This window comes from Embiotoca jacksoni, unplaced genomic scaffold, assembly GCF_022577435.1.
Source record: "Embiotoca jacksoni isolate LCO1_2020_lvr unplaced genomic scaffold, fEmbJac1.0.p SCAF_18, whole genome shotgun sequence".
Taxonomy (NCBI): Eukaryota; Metazoa; Chordata; class Actinopteri; family Embiotocidae; genus Embiotoca; species Embiotoca jacksoni.
The window spans coordinates 11,933,331-11,950,081 of NW_027185318.1; the positions used below are offsets into that span (position 1 = coordinate 11,933,331).

Sequence of the window (16,751 nt, forward strand, 5' to 3'; positions counted from 1 at the left end):
CTGCATGAAGCTATTGTTGACCATTAGGGGGCAGAACGGTTGTAAACAAGGTGGCAAACGATCCTTTTAGTGAGTAATTCAGGCCAACTTTTCACATAAAACCTTAATTCAGTGTTAATCAAACTTCAACTTTAACCTGAAGTGTTTTCAAGCACCTACAAAAGCGTACTTCTTCTTCTTTTCACCAACTTCTGTTTCTGTGATAATCTGGAGCTACCTCAGTATTGTTTTGCCATCACATGTCATGTTTTTTTTACTCAGTTCGCATGACTCAACGTTTTTTACGCTGCAGCTGTGGACACCTCGTTATCTTACAGTATGTGCAACACCTTTAAAGCTGTACGCTGCAGTGTTGTAGCACAGGTAGCATGTTCTCTTCCTATAAAAATACAACACTCGGTCTGTGTTCGTAGATGATGTCAGTATTCATAATCTGCTGCTGTCACTTGTGCTCACTCAGTAAGTGTCTGTTCCCAGTCGTTTCTGTGGTAGAAGCCCGTCACCTCGTAGAAACCGGCACCACTCCGCAGCCCGTGAGATGTTGTGAAACAAACTGTTGTATCGGCAGCATAAAACCACACAGGCTCTATAATCAGAACTAATTTGGTAAATCTAGAATTACGATCCATATAAAGGGAAGGAAGAACTTTGTGTTAACAGATGTGAAGAAACACAGTCATGATTTACAGATGCACAGTCGAGGTTCAGAGAAAAAAAAGTCTGTAGAGCTGAAGTTTGTGTTAATAAAAATGTACACTTACATTGTGATCAAGATAAAAAGAGGCCATTAAGTTGTATTAGACTGTATTTATAGATACTAAAACGTAAAAAAAAATTCTCATCATCACTGAAAAGAAAAAGCAAGGCTGGAAGGTCTGGTTCGTTTCTAGAGTTGATTTGGAGTCTCGTCCAACTGGGACCAGACGTGGCCAAATCTCAAAACTGTCCGATTCCACCTGTTCACACGTCAACTTTAACTCAACTCTCAACCATTTTGGAGTCGAGGACTCGATGACCATATGAAGCTTGAGCTTCAGTTGGATTTTAAATGTGTCGTCTACTTTTGCAGATAATGGCTGTCTCCCATTTTTCATAAGCTTTCTATGTCAGGTCATAAATATCGTCTCCCTTCCAAAGACGCCCTCAAATGAAGCGCCTGTCTGATTTTGTCCAAATTTGGAGATGACTTCTTGGTATCCCTGGACAACAGAAATGAATTGGCAAAGTAAGCGCAGCTTCTTGGTTTTTACTTCACAAATATTCCAACTTTATCAACTGACAAACGACTACCCGAACGTACCCTCGGTTCTGTCTTGAAGGAGGAAGTGGTGACGATGCTGCAGGGAATTCTCTATAGGATATTTAACTTGGGGAACGCACATGCTCAACCTGCCTTTTCCTGAGGCGGTGTATTTTGAAGTGAAGTATGCAGCCTTTTTGAAGGCTCTTCCACATGTGCTAGACCTACTTCATTCATTCACTTTATCAACCATTCGAGTGCAGCATCACGGTGGTAAACTCTGCTCGATTGTACCATCAGTTTGGTCTCGGAATTGATGATGACGTCGAGGTAACTCTTCCGTAGACCATCTGTTTGGTGAGTCGTGGGTTCAACCTGCTCAGTCTCACCTTCATGTGCTGCGGCCTTTGTAAGATGCCTCGCTTTGAAAAAAGGAACATACAGCAGCTGCTTTTTGTCAGGCGACCGTTCAGGCTGTTGAGGAGGTCCTGATAGATCTTAAGAGCTGTTGGGTATATCTGCTGCTGTGGAGGTGAAAATTTATCTCCAGATCTACCTGAGTACATGTGTAACGAGACCGTGGGATGAACTAAAAGTGTCCAAAAAAATGAAAAAGCAAGTCAAAAGAAAAAAGGCATTTTATCTATGCAACACGACCAAAGTTGGCAAAAGCTGAAGCGGTGTTGTGTAGGCGTTGAGGTTCGATGACTGTTGATGGGATGTGTGTTGTATTAACACTGCTGTATGTATGTACACGACTACTGTACCATTTATTGTTATTTTTTTTTAATTTATTTTATAGACAAACACCTAAGATGATGATTAGCAGTGACGCTGGGGTTTTGGGATCGGTGTCGAGACAGGTGTACGTGTGTCGGACAACATAGGGTTTGAAAATCTTTCAAATATAATTGTGTGCCTTGCTCTACTGTTACTCCTCCAAGCTTCTTTTTTTTTTTTTTCTTTCTTTCAAATTAAAACAACTGCTTTCCCAGGTAGAAAAACAGGCAACATGCAAGAAAAGTAAATAATAAAAAAGACAAACAAAAAGCAAGGTGCAAGTTGAGCTTGTGTATATATGTAAAGGTGTAAAACCTTGGTGTTTAAATGCAGAGGGAGGAATGCTTGGTGTCGGTGTTTTTTCTCTATATGTGATCTGTGATGTGGAATATCTTTATTATTAGTATTGCCATAAAGAGCTTGATTGCATGGTTCCTGCTAACTACGACGTAAATGACTACTGTTGACAAATAAACTGAATTTATTGGAAAAATGAAATTCAGAGAAGTGTGATTTTGTTTTTTGCTGCACTTTCTGTGACGTATCTCTTGTTTTGATTAGATTGAAAATCACACGCTATCTCATCAGGGAGAGATGAAACAGACAAATCAGCGCAACAACCATAAAGAATTATTTCATAAGCTGCGATTCAAGAAAACTCAGAGATGATTACTGTTGCACTGTACTGTGCACAGAGCAGGAAGAAAAACATAAACTTCATGGGAAAGAATTCCCCAGTTTACGTCTCTTGATCAACGTCAGCACGTGAGTAGCACACATTTTTGGGACCCCTTGTTTGTGGACCATGGACCTAGAACTTGAGCAAAGATTTTTGGGGAACAGAAACAAGTTCGTGCCCATTCTCGCTGTCCTGTGATCCGTCACGTTGGTAAACGAGTGTCAGTGCGCTACAGTTCAGGCGGTTCGCGCCGATTGTTTTCCTTCAGATTCCTCAGAATGTCACAGCAGAACTCGGTGTTGACAGTCTGACCCTTGGAGACGAATTTATGGTTGCGCAACCCCACGGATGTTAAAGACAAACCCTTCTGGTTGCTCCTGACCTGACACTCCTTCTTCTGTCTTCTGCAACGATCCTGTACTGCCCCTCTTGAAGGCTCAGTACACCTCGTTTGGCTTATTGCTTCATTGGCGTAGGCTTTCCGAAGCATTTCGAGTGTCTCTGTTGCCGATTTAAAAAAAAAAAAAAACTCGATGCGAGATCGCTGCTCAAGTTTCCTGTTCACGGTGAAATCACAAATGCGCACGTAGAAGTCATCACAAAAAGTGTACAACACGCGTGTTGTACCGTAATAAATCAGACCTCTGAACAGGAAACTTCCAACTATTACATACTACTACAAGTATTTCCTTTTTTAATAAACAACTTTAAATCACAAAGAGGTTTCATATTTGTAAACACTTCCACCATACCTAGAAAAGTAGGTTCTATTGTCTTAATGTCAGAATGTTGTGAGGTTTATGGGCCAAGTGGGAAACACCAATGAAGCAAACCTGGAAGCAAGACAACTTTTTTTTTTTTGTCTCCTGCACCACGCAAGCAATTTTTATTTGAGTGAGCAGATGTTTCACTTTCAAGTTCTGGACGCAATCCTTCAGCACCATAATCAAAACTAGAGTTCTGATGTTTTCAGATAACAAACAATGTGTCAGGCCCCCAATCATCACAAAAGCATCATTAACATTTTGTTTCATCTTCCAAGTATTTATTTTTTTTACCCTTAATCAGACCCGTTTTCCTGCAGCACAGAAAGTTTTACCTACTGAGGAGATGAAGATGCACAATTGGAAAGCTGAAAAAGGTTATTGGATATGATGATAAACACACACTTTGGGAATATTACTATTAAATAATGTCGACTTCATCAGAAAGAGGTCAGTTTGTGAAAACGGTAAAAATGCCGCTGATGACACGGAGAAGATGGCAGGATGATGAGGAGGAGGGGCAGGAGGAATAGATGTGATGCGGCGTGTACGGCGGCTGAGTGCAAATCTGTCTCTTACTCATTCTGCAAATCGATATGTCCCTGATTGCAGGAGACTATCCTTGATAACATCCTTCAGACCTCAATCCGTTCTGATCCTGTTGGTTTGGGGATGAAAAAGTCTCTTTTCAAATCAAAACAAATTAAACGTGTTTGTGTCTTCTTACCTGGCTTTCGGAAAATATTCCCTTTGACCTTAGAACTATTGGGGTTTTTTTTGTGTCAAACCTGAACATTAACTCAGATTATATTCCATAACAACAGTGTGAAGCCCCGTTGGTGCCGTCCCAAGAGGCTACTGTGGGCATTACTGTTACAAAGTTGGACAAAATTTACAGAACACTGACTATCTATTGATTTTACAGACTTTTCAGAAGCATTACTAAAATTTTGATCGTATAGTACCAGAGAGGGAGAAGAGTTGTGACCAACTGTAGTAGAGAAAGACATGCAGATGGTTTTCCGGGACTCCTTGTCCCAATGGTGAGCCAAAAAACTGAAGTTTTCCTCCTAGTAGCTGCTTTACCTTTTAGAGCTTCTTCAGGGAAGCACAACATAATCTAAGTTGCACAACCGTCACCTAAACGCTGACCTTCACGGACTGCTTTTCTATTATTCTTCAAAATTACGCACAAACAAGACAAACTTAGTATACGGCTGGAACGAAATGTGCTTTAGTGTGCTTTTATTTTGAAACAGATACAGGAAGTCCTCACAGTCAGCCGACCAATCACACGCGCTTTAAAACTTTTGTTTTTAAACAACAACCTCTCATTGTTTTTACATATATTTTTATGACGGTTTCCTTCATACAGTTCAGGGACAGGTAGAGTTAGGTGCCCGGCTCAACAGTCCACTGGTAGCAATTGTTCTAAATGACTTATGTCTCTCCTCCTCCTCTTCCTCCTCCTCCTCCTCCTACTACTACTCCTCCTGCCAGCGGTATGTACATAATGCCGTGCTCTGACACTTCCTTCTGTCTTTCAGAGAGAATAAGAGCGGAGCTGTCCGAGGATTAAAAAAAAAAAAAAAAATAGCAGTTAGCCGCAACAAAACACACTCCACATTAAAGCAAATTGCTTGGTGCGATTGTTGATAGTTTCTCATTGTTGCGTCCCTCTGGGTTGGAGCTGTGATGTTGATTGTGGCTGAAGGGGCCTTCAGATGACTGATAAGCATTGATGAATGAAAATGGAAATGCTTTTCAGCGTTTTGCCTTCAAAGGGAAATCAAATACGGCAGAAGGAGAGGGGCGAGAGCCGAGGAGGGGGAGAATATTTGCCTTTTTGCAATTAACAAGATATGTTCTTTTTTTGTGGTCCGAAAAATGGAAATGGCTTTTAAGGTCGCAAAGGTCGAGCGCATCGAAGCATGGTGGCTTTGCAATTACTCTTCAGGCAGCGGCCTGATTGGGGGTGGAAGGTGGGGGCGGATAGGGGGGTCCCGGCCGCGCACCGACGGTCAAATTAACGAGACGACCGGCTCCCTGTCGAAAAGATCACATGTGATTACCGTACATCAAACAGACAGAGCGCTCAAATTATCTCCCCTCTCACTGTGAGAGTCGCAGAAATGGGGATAAAAAACGCAGACGGACTGATTAGTTAAAGACTTTAAATGTCAAAACTTTCAGTGTCCACAGCTTGAATGAGTCTGCTTTTCCTCTGCTCAGTGGGGGGAGGGGGGGGGGGGGTCCTCAAGTTTTGCACCAACCACAACAAATGGCCGCATTCGTGACACGATGAAGGACGTACTCGACATCATCCTCGAAGACTCTTAGATTACCAGCTATCGTCATCATTACTTGTGTGTTTTAAGAAATAATCAGCTTTGTAATTATTATGACATATTATTTTATTCATACTAGAAGCTGACTACAGCCCCAGTCGATCCCCCTGCTCAAAGAGCAGCGGTTAAATACCTGGAAGTCATCACTCACTCATTTTGAGAATTATCCAGTAACACAAACTTCTCAATGAGCAATTTAACTAACATTTGATATTGTGTGTTAAATACACTGCTCAAAAAAAAAAAAGGGAACACTGAAACAACACAATGTAACTCCAAGTCAATCACACTTCTGGGAAATCAACCTGTCCAGTTAGGAAGCAACACTGATTGTGAATCAATTTCACCTGCTGTTGTGCAAATGAAACAGACAACAGGTGGAAATGAGGCAATTATCAAGACAACCCCTATAAAGGAATGGTTCTGCAGGTGGTGACCACAGACCATTTCTCTGTCCTCGTCCTTTCTGGATGATTTTTGGTCACTTTTGCATTTTGCCAGTGCCCTTGCCACTAGAGGTAGCATGAGGTGGTGTCTACAACCCACAGAAGTTTCTCAGGTAGTGCAGCTCATCCAGGATGGCACATCAATGCATGCTGTGGCAAGAAGGTTTGCTGTGTCTGTCAGCACAGTGTCAAGAGCACAGAGGAGATACCGGGAGACAGGCCGGTCCACCAGGAGACATGGAGGGGGCCGTCTGCTCCTTTGTGCAAGGAGGAACAGGAGGAGCACTGCCAGAGCCCTACAAAATGACCTCCAGCAGGCCACTAATGTGCATGTTTCTGCTCAAACTGTCAGAAACAGACTCCATGAGGGTGGTACGAGGGCCCGATGTCCACAAGTGGGACCTGTGCTTACAGCCCAACACCGTGCAGGGCGATCGGCATTTGCCAGAGAACACCAAGATTGGCAGCTTCTCCATCGGCGCCCTGTGCTCTTCACGGATGAGAGCAGGTTCACACTGAGCACATGTGACCGACGTGACAGAGTCTGGAGACGCCGTGGAGAACATTCTGCTGCCTGCAACATCCTCCAGCGTGACCGGTCTGGCAGTGGGTCAGCGACGGTCTAGGGAGGCATTTCTTTGGAGGGCCGCACAGCCCTCCATGTGCTAGCCAGAGGTAACCTGACTGCCATTAGGTACCAGGATGAGACCCTCAGACCCATTGGAAGACCATATGCTGGTGCAGTGGGCCCTGGGTTCCTTCTGATGCATGACAATGCTAGGCCTCATGTGGCTGGAGTGTGTCAGTAGTTCCTGCATGATGAAGGCATTGATGCTATGGACCGGCCTGCCCGTTCCCCAGACCTGAATCCAATCCAGCACATTTGGGACATCGTGTCTCGTTCCATCCACCGACGCCACGTCCACCACAGACTGTCCAGAAGTTGACTGATGCTTTGATCCAGGCCTGGGAGGAGATCCCTCAGGAGAACATCCGTTGTCTCATCAGGAGCATGCCCAGGCGTTGTAGGGAGTGCATACAGGCACGTGGAGGCCACACACACTACTGAGCCTCATTTGGACTTGTCTTGAGGAATTTCCACAGAAGTTGGATCAGCCTGTGATTTGATTTTTCCACTTTTATTTTGAGTATGATTCTGAATCCAGACCTCCATAGGATAATGATTTTGATTTCCATTGATCATTCTTGTGTTATTTGGTTCTCAACACATTCCACTATGTAATGAATAAAGATTTTCAATTGGAATATTTCATTCATTAAGATCTAGGATGTGTTGTTTAAGTGTTCCCTTTTTTTTTTTTTTAGCAGTGAATTTCATGATGATTTTACAAAACACCTTTAATGGTGAAGTTGTTTTGATTTTTTTTTTTTTTTTTTTTTTTGTCTCCATTCACAAGTTTGCCACATTTTTCTTATTTGGTTTTAAAGTTTTAAGAATCAACCTTTACAAACTTTTCTGATGTCGAACAGTTACAAAACACCGGATTTCAATTGCAGTTGGCACTAAAGGTTTTTAGAGGTGACGCTCAACCAGTCAGTTGGTTTGAGGGTGATGTAGGTTTTTCATCAACAACATTGTGTTTTCTTTCATTTCAACAGGTGTATCGACTTGTAACTCTGCAGCGCCACTCAAACCGGTCTCTCCTGCAGCACCGATCACATAACCAGCTGCTGAGCAGATCAAAAGTCATAACACGGAGGATGTGATGTGAGAGACAGAGTCAGGAATCCTCACTCGAGGTAAAAAATAAATAGAAACAATAGCAATACGCTGCTAATGAGAACAGGAGTGTCCGGAGTGTAGACATCTGTGTCCTAGGTGAAAACTGAACCAATATGAAGGGCCTCAAAAGTTGAAGGACCTACAGGCACACCCACAGGAAGTGTTTTTATCCACATAGAAATTAACTCAATATAAGTTGGAAAACTAGTTTTAAATGATGCTAGTATAGTGATATACATAGTGCGATTAAACAATTTTAATTTCATAATCAATCCGTAGTATATGAGTGATGAGTGTCATCAACCACATTATGGAAAATGAGGAAAAGCCACAAAATTAGAAATAAGGGGTTGTAGGTTTCAGAGAAATCCAATATCAATAATAGTGATAATATTTAATTGTTTTGGACTTAGTAAACTGAAGAATGTTAAAACCGATGAAAACATCTGGACATTTTTTTTTATCTACATCTTGTGAAGATGACTCTGACTGCATCTTCACCTTCAGCTCCTTTCTGGGAAACTGTGGACGACAATCAGCTGTCATGCTGACATTTACACCGTTAGAAAATTAAAACAATGACACAAGTCTCCACTCAAGTGCTAATAATCTGATAAATTTCACATCCCTCCATCGACGTCTTCCTCACGATCTTTTAAGTTGGAGAAGAAATGTGTTTTCCTCCTGCTAACAAGAACTGTGTGTGAAATGCAGATAAATAATTTTGAGGACGAATGTTTTTTAAATGACTGAAACACAGGCAATTGTATTAACTTTGTCTGTAGACTACAGCACAGCAACGTAAGAAACAACAATAATTAAAACAGACAAAAAAAATAATTAAATCATTTAACGTATGGTTTGGCGCCGTAAAAAAAAAGAGAAAAGAAATGAAAATTAAATCGAGGCCCACAGATTGAACTTACATTTGCGAAAGGTCAAAATGCTGAAAGTTATGCATGAGTTCTACGACAGTCAATATACAGACAGTGTGGTCTTCATGCACTCTGACAGGTGAGTAAAACATTCGTACCCACAGCTCTCCGAGATGCGACACTTCCCCGCAGGATGCAATCACCGCACGAGAAAACGCTCTGAATGAAAGTTAAATTTAAAAGTATTTGTATTATTAGAATGCTGCAGGGTTGGAGGGCTGTTTTAAGCCATTTGCATTCGTGTTGAATGAAAATGAGACGTGTGTGTTCATGCACTCGCGCGCGCACACACACACACGCGCGCGCACACACACACACACACACACACACACACACACACACACACACACACACACACACACACACACACACACAGACGGAGTAAAGCACCTTCTTGAGTCTCTCTCTACGCTGTAATGATCTTCTCGAAGCGCTGCGGAAAGTCTCCGCAATCCCTCCTTCATTTTGTTCTCCTCCTCTCCCTGATGAGCGGAGCCATCCCTTCATCATCAGCCGGCACCATAATGTACTTTAGTCTGGGGACGAGAAGAGAAAATGGAAGGAGAGATTGGAAACAGATTCGCTTATAAGCCGATCCTACATTAGGGACTGTGTATAATACGCTAAAGTCATCAAGGGTTTGTTCGCTACAATCAGAGTGATCCATCGACGATTCGATGTGCTGCAGATGAACGCGGGAGAACACGCAGGTGGGAGGTTCAGGCGTTTCTCCTCCTGTAACCGACGTTAGTGCTCCCCAACTTCAGAACCGTGACAAACATGAACATCTGACCCTAGATCAGGGCCACAGCTTCCACTGAGGACCACAAGCTCATATCCAATGTACAAGTGGTATCTGGTTTATTTGCTTTTCTTTTTTTTTTAAACCTCAAAAAATCACACAGGTGGATTCGTTCCCAAACTACATCAGTTTTTAAGTTGACCCCCTTCGTTTTAGGTGAAGACCTGAAACCGCCCACAGACTGATAATCCATCACAGTCAACATTTAGTCAAGTATAATTCTATTTCATTACAACGTAGGTCTGTTTTTTTTTGTTTTTTTTTGGCGCAAAATCACATTTCAAGAGAAGACTTTCATTTTATAGACTTTTCTTGGTGTTGCGTTCAAAGACACATCCAAGAGATGACTGTCGTACGCTGAAAGTTACGATGTTGCTCGAAAAATCACATCCGTAAACGTTTCCGTAAACGTCGGCAAATACGTCACAACTCGTGAACTTATAGAAAATTGTGAGTTCCGACGTCGTGGATACCACAAGAGGGCGCCATTCATATGGACTCTTCTCGTGTACACGGTAAATACGACCCCATATGAACGCAGCGCGGGACAACAGTGCAGCTGACTCTGCCCCCACTCTACCTAATCAAGGCGTTGATCACTAACACCTGTGGACTGAAACAGGAAGTACGAACTCAAGGGAAAGTGGAACAAACTAACTACAACTTTTCTCATAATTATGAAAAAAAAAAGAAGATTTTGTCATGTATCAAAACGTGTAAAAAAAAAAAAAAAAAAAAAAAGTTTATTTTTGCCAAAGAGATCTCCAGATGATTGTGAAAGGCACTTTTTTTCTCTGTTCCCCGTGTTGACACTGTGGCCAAGGTCATTCTGACAGTCCGCTCTCTGGATCTCAGACTGGAGTCTAAAACTTTTGATCCAGGTATGAGGGTTTCAAAGTCAGTGTTGATGATCTCGATCTCTTTGAGGGGGAACAATACTTTGTTTTTCTTTGCACTTAAAAAAAAAAAAAAAAAAAAAAAAAAAAAAAATCTGATAACTTACACAATTGTGATGATTAAGAGCCTTTATTTTTTTTAAAGTTGACTTGTGAAACCTTTACTTTCTGTTCAACAGTTTTCTGTCACGGTCCGTTATGATGACACTAGGTTGGCAGTTATGTGGCATGTCGGTCTGGTCTTGAGACGTTTTAGTTCATGATCTTTTGACTTGTTTAGGTCTCTGCTGTGTTTTGATTCGTTCTGGTTTGATGCGAGGGAGCAGCAGCTCTATTTCGACCTCCCTCTGTATGTTGGAGCTTCTTACCGTCTCTCTGAGGCCGAGCCCGGCCACCCTGCGGGGGAATCTCATTTTAGCCGCTTGTGTCTATGATCTTGTTCTGTCAGTCACCACCCAAAGCTCATGACGGCAGGTGAAGGTCTGAGCGTAGGTCGATTGGTAAATCTAAAGCTTCTCCATCTGGTTCAGCTCCGTCTTTACCAAAACAGTCGAGGAACTCGGTCCCAACTCGAAGGGAGGGAATCCATCGTTTTACAGTAGAGAACTTTGGCCACTCTCATCCCAGCAGCCTCACATGCAGCTGCCTTTCGCCTGCGACCACCCTGTCGGCCCTCCACCTGCAGGGGTAGGCATCAGGGTGGGTCCAGGGCGGGGGCCGGGGGGGGCCTGATAGTGTCGACCCCTGACGACGCAGACCAGCTCGTGTTTGCATCAGTAGCTATAGCTGCTAACTAACTTCTAATGAAACACACCAACCCAAAACTCCTGCCGTAATATTAAAACTTATATTTATGAGGAGATGCATCCTCCTAGTACCATTATCCAATTAAAGGTAGATAGTAGTTGTGTGGATGACCCTGATGTGAGAAGAAGAAAAAGAAGAAGAAGAAGAAAATCATTGAGAAACAATGAAAGGTTTTGGGAGGAGTGACCGTCATCTGACAGCAGAGTACGGCTTCATTAAAGCCTTGTGAGAACCTTACGATTGTAACTGTGTGTGTATGTTTATGAGTGTGTGTTCCTAATACGGATTCGTGGAGTTTTAGCCTGATTGCATTTTCACATCAGTCGTCAAAATGCATTTAAAAAACAATTTGATATGGGATGGCAAGAGGCCAAGAGCCGCTCAGAACGGCAGAATAAATAAAAGCAATGATGATGCCAGCGTCAGCCAGAGACCTTGATCAATCATTAGCATATATAAGGAAGTGTGTGTGTGTGTGTGTGTGTGTGTGTGTGTGTGTGTGTGAGGGAAAGGACAAAAAAAAGAAGAGATAAAGTTAATGTCACTGATGTCTATTATCAATCATTTGCATGTGGAGGTGTGCAGATGAGTGTGTGTGTGTGTGTGTGTGTGTGTGTGTGTGTGTGTGTGTGTGTGTGTGTGTGGGGTAGGGGAAAACTTTCCGTGTGCGTCTTCAAAATGCTCCATCTGTAATTCCTCATAGCAGTTAATTCATCATCTGTACCGCGGCGTCGGGGCTTCCGCGGGCGTTTAGGACTAATATTTCAGCTCCCATTACAGTCGCGGAGCAGAGAGCCGAGCCTCCGGTTTGACCTTTGACCTCATCCGGGGGAATCACAGCTTGACCCCATCTATCAGCGTGCGGAGAGGGGGAAATATTAAGAGGCTAACATTATTAGTTGGAGTTACAGGGGAGAGCGATTTAGCTGTCATTTTGAGCTGGCAGAGTGGGCGGCTGTCGCCAGCTGTCTGCGTCTCTGATTGGCCGGCCGGGCCACCTGTCCGTCTCACTGCCTGACGCTGTCTTTATGAAGGATGAACAAACAACAAAACTATGTTGCAGCTTAACTCGTGCACAGATTCATTTTTTTCTGCATTCAGAAGTTTAGTTTCAGTTACAACAATAATTCTTAGACATCAATATCCCAAATACAAAAAGCCAAAACTGAGCAGGGGCCTTGCATTGTTTACATCCATGTTAGCGAGACAGTAGTCTTCTTTCTTTGTTACTCTGCTGTTTGTGGTGCTTTGGTGCATTTGTTGGTACATTTCTGACTCGTGTTGATCCGTTAAATAACGTCAGTTTCATTTACAAGCCCTAATATTACAAATATTTGCTTCGAGGGGCTTTACAACATCATTCCACAGTCTAAAGATAGACTCATGAGTTGGACAAACTCACGGGGTTTGGAGCGAGCACCTAGGACGGATGATGGTCCGGCACAGACGGGGTGAAAATATTTTAGTGCATCATGCTCCAGTCGATTTTTAACTCATTAGGTTTGGTGGGAAATAGGAGGAGAGAAGTATTGTTCTGTTACGTAGGATTTTATAGTTTCTGGTCACAGTAGATGGTGAAAAGAGAAAGAGAAATCATTCAATAGGTGGGTGCGTCACATGCTTCAAATGTTAAAAGTAAAAGTTGGTGACACTCGTCAAGCAGACTCCGAGTTCATCAATCATCACGTGTTGAAAACCCAATGTGTTAGTTTGTGTCTGCAATCGGATCTTCAGGACGGAAAAAAAGATTGTCATCTGCTGTCTTTCACTAAGGATAGAAAAAAAAATATATATATATATCAAATGAGGATCCAGAGACGTGTGATCTTTAACGGACTGATGGTCGGCTTAATAGAAAGGCACGCGTGTCTGCAGAGATGACAGGCTGCCTCCAAAATGGATTTAGAGAGAAATGACGAGGAATTATTGACTTTTGTTGTGTTTTACAGCAAGTCAGAAAAACTGATGACAGCTGATGGGGTGTGTGTGTGTGTGTGTGTGTGTGTGTGTGTGTGTGTGTGTGTGTGTGTGTGTGTGTGTGTGTGTGTGTGTGTGTGTGTGTGTGTGTGTGTGAGTAAGGATACTGAGCTATGAAAGAGTGTACGTGTGCTCAGGTAGGAAAAGAAAGATCTTTTTTTTTTTTTTGTATTGCTGTAATTGTGTGCATTTTGACGAATCAGTACATCGCAGCCACAGTTGAATGTTGTCAGTCTGACTCGGCGGGATGATAATATGGTGCCACAACCCAGCAGATGTGTACCTATAAGTACGTACCGCAACTGTACCCTTAAAAAGTACGTGGTGCCGCTTGTAGTGTGTGTACAAGTGGGACATACTTTCGTCATAAAAATGCGTCTTGCACTTTGACCCACGTTGTCGTATCCGTCGCGCTACGGTTGAAGTAACAAGAAAAAGGATGCGATTTGTAACGAGTATACGCTTCCTTTTAACGCCTCTTCTTCTTTTCCTGCTTCTTCCTTTTGTCGGTGGGGCATTGCATTAGCGCCACCAACCATTTCAGGCCATGTGACGTAGCTTCTGCAGCGCAAAGGATTGTGGGTCAGAACAGCCAGAGTGGCATGCTGGCCTGCAGAGTGCAAAATATGCAGTAGGACATCCTGGTACTTTTGGGGTACTGCGTTTAACACACTGTGTATCGGAACATGCTAAACGTTTTTCTATAAGTTCAATGTTCAACTAACAAGGTAAGTCGGGACTAATTTCAAAAAAATTAAACAGCAGTTATTTCTTGGTTGTCCTTTTTGTCCGAGTTAAGACTTTCAGAGGCATCATGTGATGTCAGATGGTTAGAATTCTTTTTAACTTTCTTTGAAGGGGAAAAAAAAAGGAGACAAAATTCTCACTTTGAACATCTAAAACTGACAAAACGCCCCGATCGAATAGAAGTTTGTGGCACAAGTTCACCTTTGGCAGAGGGAACAGCAACTTCTTGCACACGCATTTTTGTTGCAATGTCTTTCATGTCGACCCTGATGAAGTGTTACTGAAGTTTTGACCTCTGAAAACTCCAAAGTCCAAGAATATCATCAGATATTCTTTTGCTAGGCAGAAATCTGTAGATTTTTTTGGTGCTACAGACACATTTCTATCAGCACCAAAAATAAAAAATGTTGATAACCTGCTTTAAACGTACCTGAACGCACCACGACAGATAAAGATTGTGTTCGTGAACTGTTTGTTCTGCTGCCGGAGCAGAGGATCTGTCTATGTATTTGTGTGTTCTGTGTGTTCTGTGTGTGTGTGTGTGTGTGTGTGTGTGTGTGTGTGTGTGTGTGTGTGTTGTCCTGAGGGATAACAGCAGGTTGACTGTCCTGATTCTGTCTGCTGTACTTTAACTGGTCACAGCTCACTAATACAACCGATACATACACAACCTGTAATGTACATGAATACCAAACGCGTGCGCACGCACACACACACACACACACACACACACACACACACACACACACACACACACACACACACACGCACGCACGCACACGCACGTTTCAGAGGCAAAAGCACATTATGTCAAATACACACACACACACACACACACACACACACACACACACACACACACACACAGTGTTCAGATGTAATTCTATAAGGGGGTCCAGCATGTCTCCCCTGAAACCTCCAGTCCAATTCATTTGATTTCATTACGCACAGAGAGAGAAAGGGAGGTAAACTGTACTGTGGGCGAGCAAGGCAGGGCTGCAGTGGTGGTTTTCATTAGGAGCTGCTGGTTAGAGCTGCGATCCAATTTAGACTGCAGGCTGGCAGAGTGGCGAGCTGTGTGTTTTTATTGGTATTTAATCAGCTCAATTGGGACTTTTATTAGTGCAATGCTTTGTTTTCGGAGGACAGACGAGAGCTGTAGGTTATTAGGGGCCCTCAAAGTGAGGCTTGGCGTCCCCGCAGGGGGCCCTGCTGGGCTTTCGGCGGGTCCAGAGCAGGATAAAATATTGAAAATGTGTCTCGCACAGCTCAATAAGGAGGAGGAGTGGCAACGAAAACCAGCCAAAGTCGGGGGTTCGATACCCCGCGCGGAAAATGTCAGGATGCAAATTAGAGTTTTAGTTTCTGCAAAATGTGTCTCAGAGGCCGAGTTTGGCGTTAATCCTCAGAAGGTGGAGCTAAAAATACAAACATGCACTGCGGACTGTACGTACACAGAAGGAACCAAAGGAACAGGAACAATGTCACCGATGTGTTTCTTAATAATTTACCAAGTAAGTAATTATCTTACTTTTCTAGCCCTAGGCTAGCTGTACATCTGGCCTACTTGGTTTGGAAGCCTCCAGTCTGGTATTTTGGCCGGCTACTCAGTGTCTGTTTTTGATCAGGAAATGACCGTACTTGGTCGGGCTTGGGAGGAGCTGGGGTTGGATCTGATTGAGAACCCGAGGACACTATTTCCACCTTTACCGGAAACCTTAATGCACTCTGGCCATGTCAATCAAACCATGCACACACCTTAACATACTTCTCTTTGATGCCGAGTAACTAATTATTGGTGGAATTATTTTCAGAAGGACCACCAGAGCACTAATCAGGAGTGAGTTTTGCTAATGACACCATAACAACTTGACTTTGTGTTTCATGAGAGAAGTTGATGCTTTTTGAATTGGAGTCTATTGGAGCCAGAGTTTTTTTTTGGAGCCAGCCCCTTGTGGCCTTTAGTGGTATTTCTCTTAAAGGGACTTCCTCATTGGCTTCTCTTTTCAAACTCAGATTCTACCTTCATTTTTTTTTTTTTTTAACATAAAGTCTATGACTACAGCTAACCTTAAAACAGTGATTTAGTGGATTTTATTGTTTTTATTGTTTACATGTTGCATATTTTACTCTTTTTCTCTGAATTTCACTAACCTGCAGCTGTATTGTATTACTGCAAACAACGTTGTCCACATTATGCTGCTGTTGTTTTCCCTCAGTGTGGATTTTTGTGGACTTTTTTGTAAATCTCGATGCTATTTTTTGATGTACGTTTACTTGAATTCATTTGCACCTCAGTATTTTTTGTGGTATTGGCACTTTTAGTGGTTTAGGTTTTGCTGCGAGAGAGCGAGAGAGAGAGACAGAGTCTGAGTGAGTGAGTGAGAGAGAGAGAGAGAGAGAGAGAGAGAGAGAGAGAGAGAGAGAGAGAGAGAGAAATGGGAGGAGACACACTGAGAGGGAGTGCTGCTGAATACGACTTTATTCGGGAGTCTGATCACACACGGAGCTTCAGTGAGCGGAGAGAGGAGAGCGGAGCGGATACAGCTGCACATGAGACCAGATGAGAGAGAAAAGACTTCACGC

General features: G+C 42.9%; 1 protein-coding gene across 2 annotated transcripts in view; it reads left to right on the plus strand.

Annotated features, from left to right (window-relative positions):
* Window positions 1-2,518, plus strand: part of akap6 (A kinase (PRKA) anchor protein 6) — a 169,197-nt gene extending 166,679 nt beyond the window's left edge. For both annotated transcript variants that reach the window (XM_069152819.1, XM_069152820.1), the window contains exon 23: window positions 1-2,518. This exon is cut by the window's left edge and continues 1,144 nt beyond it. The gene's annotated coding sequence lies outside the window, so the exon portion shown is untranslated.
* Window positions 2,519-16,751: the final 14,233 nt, after the last annotated feature.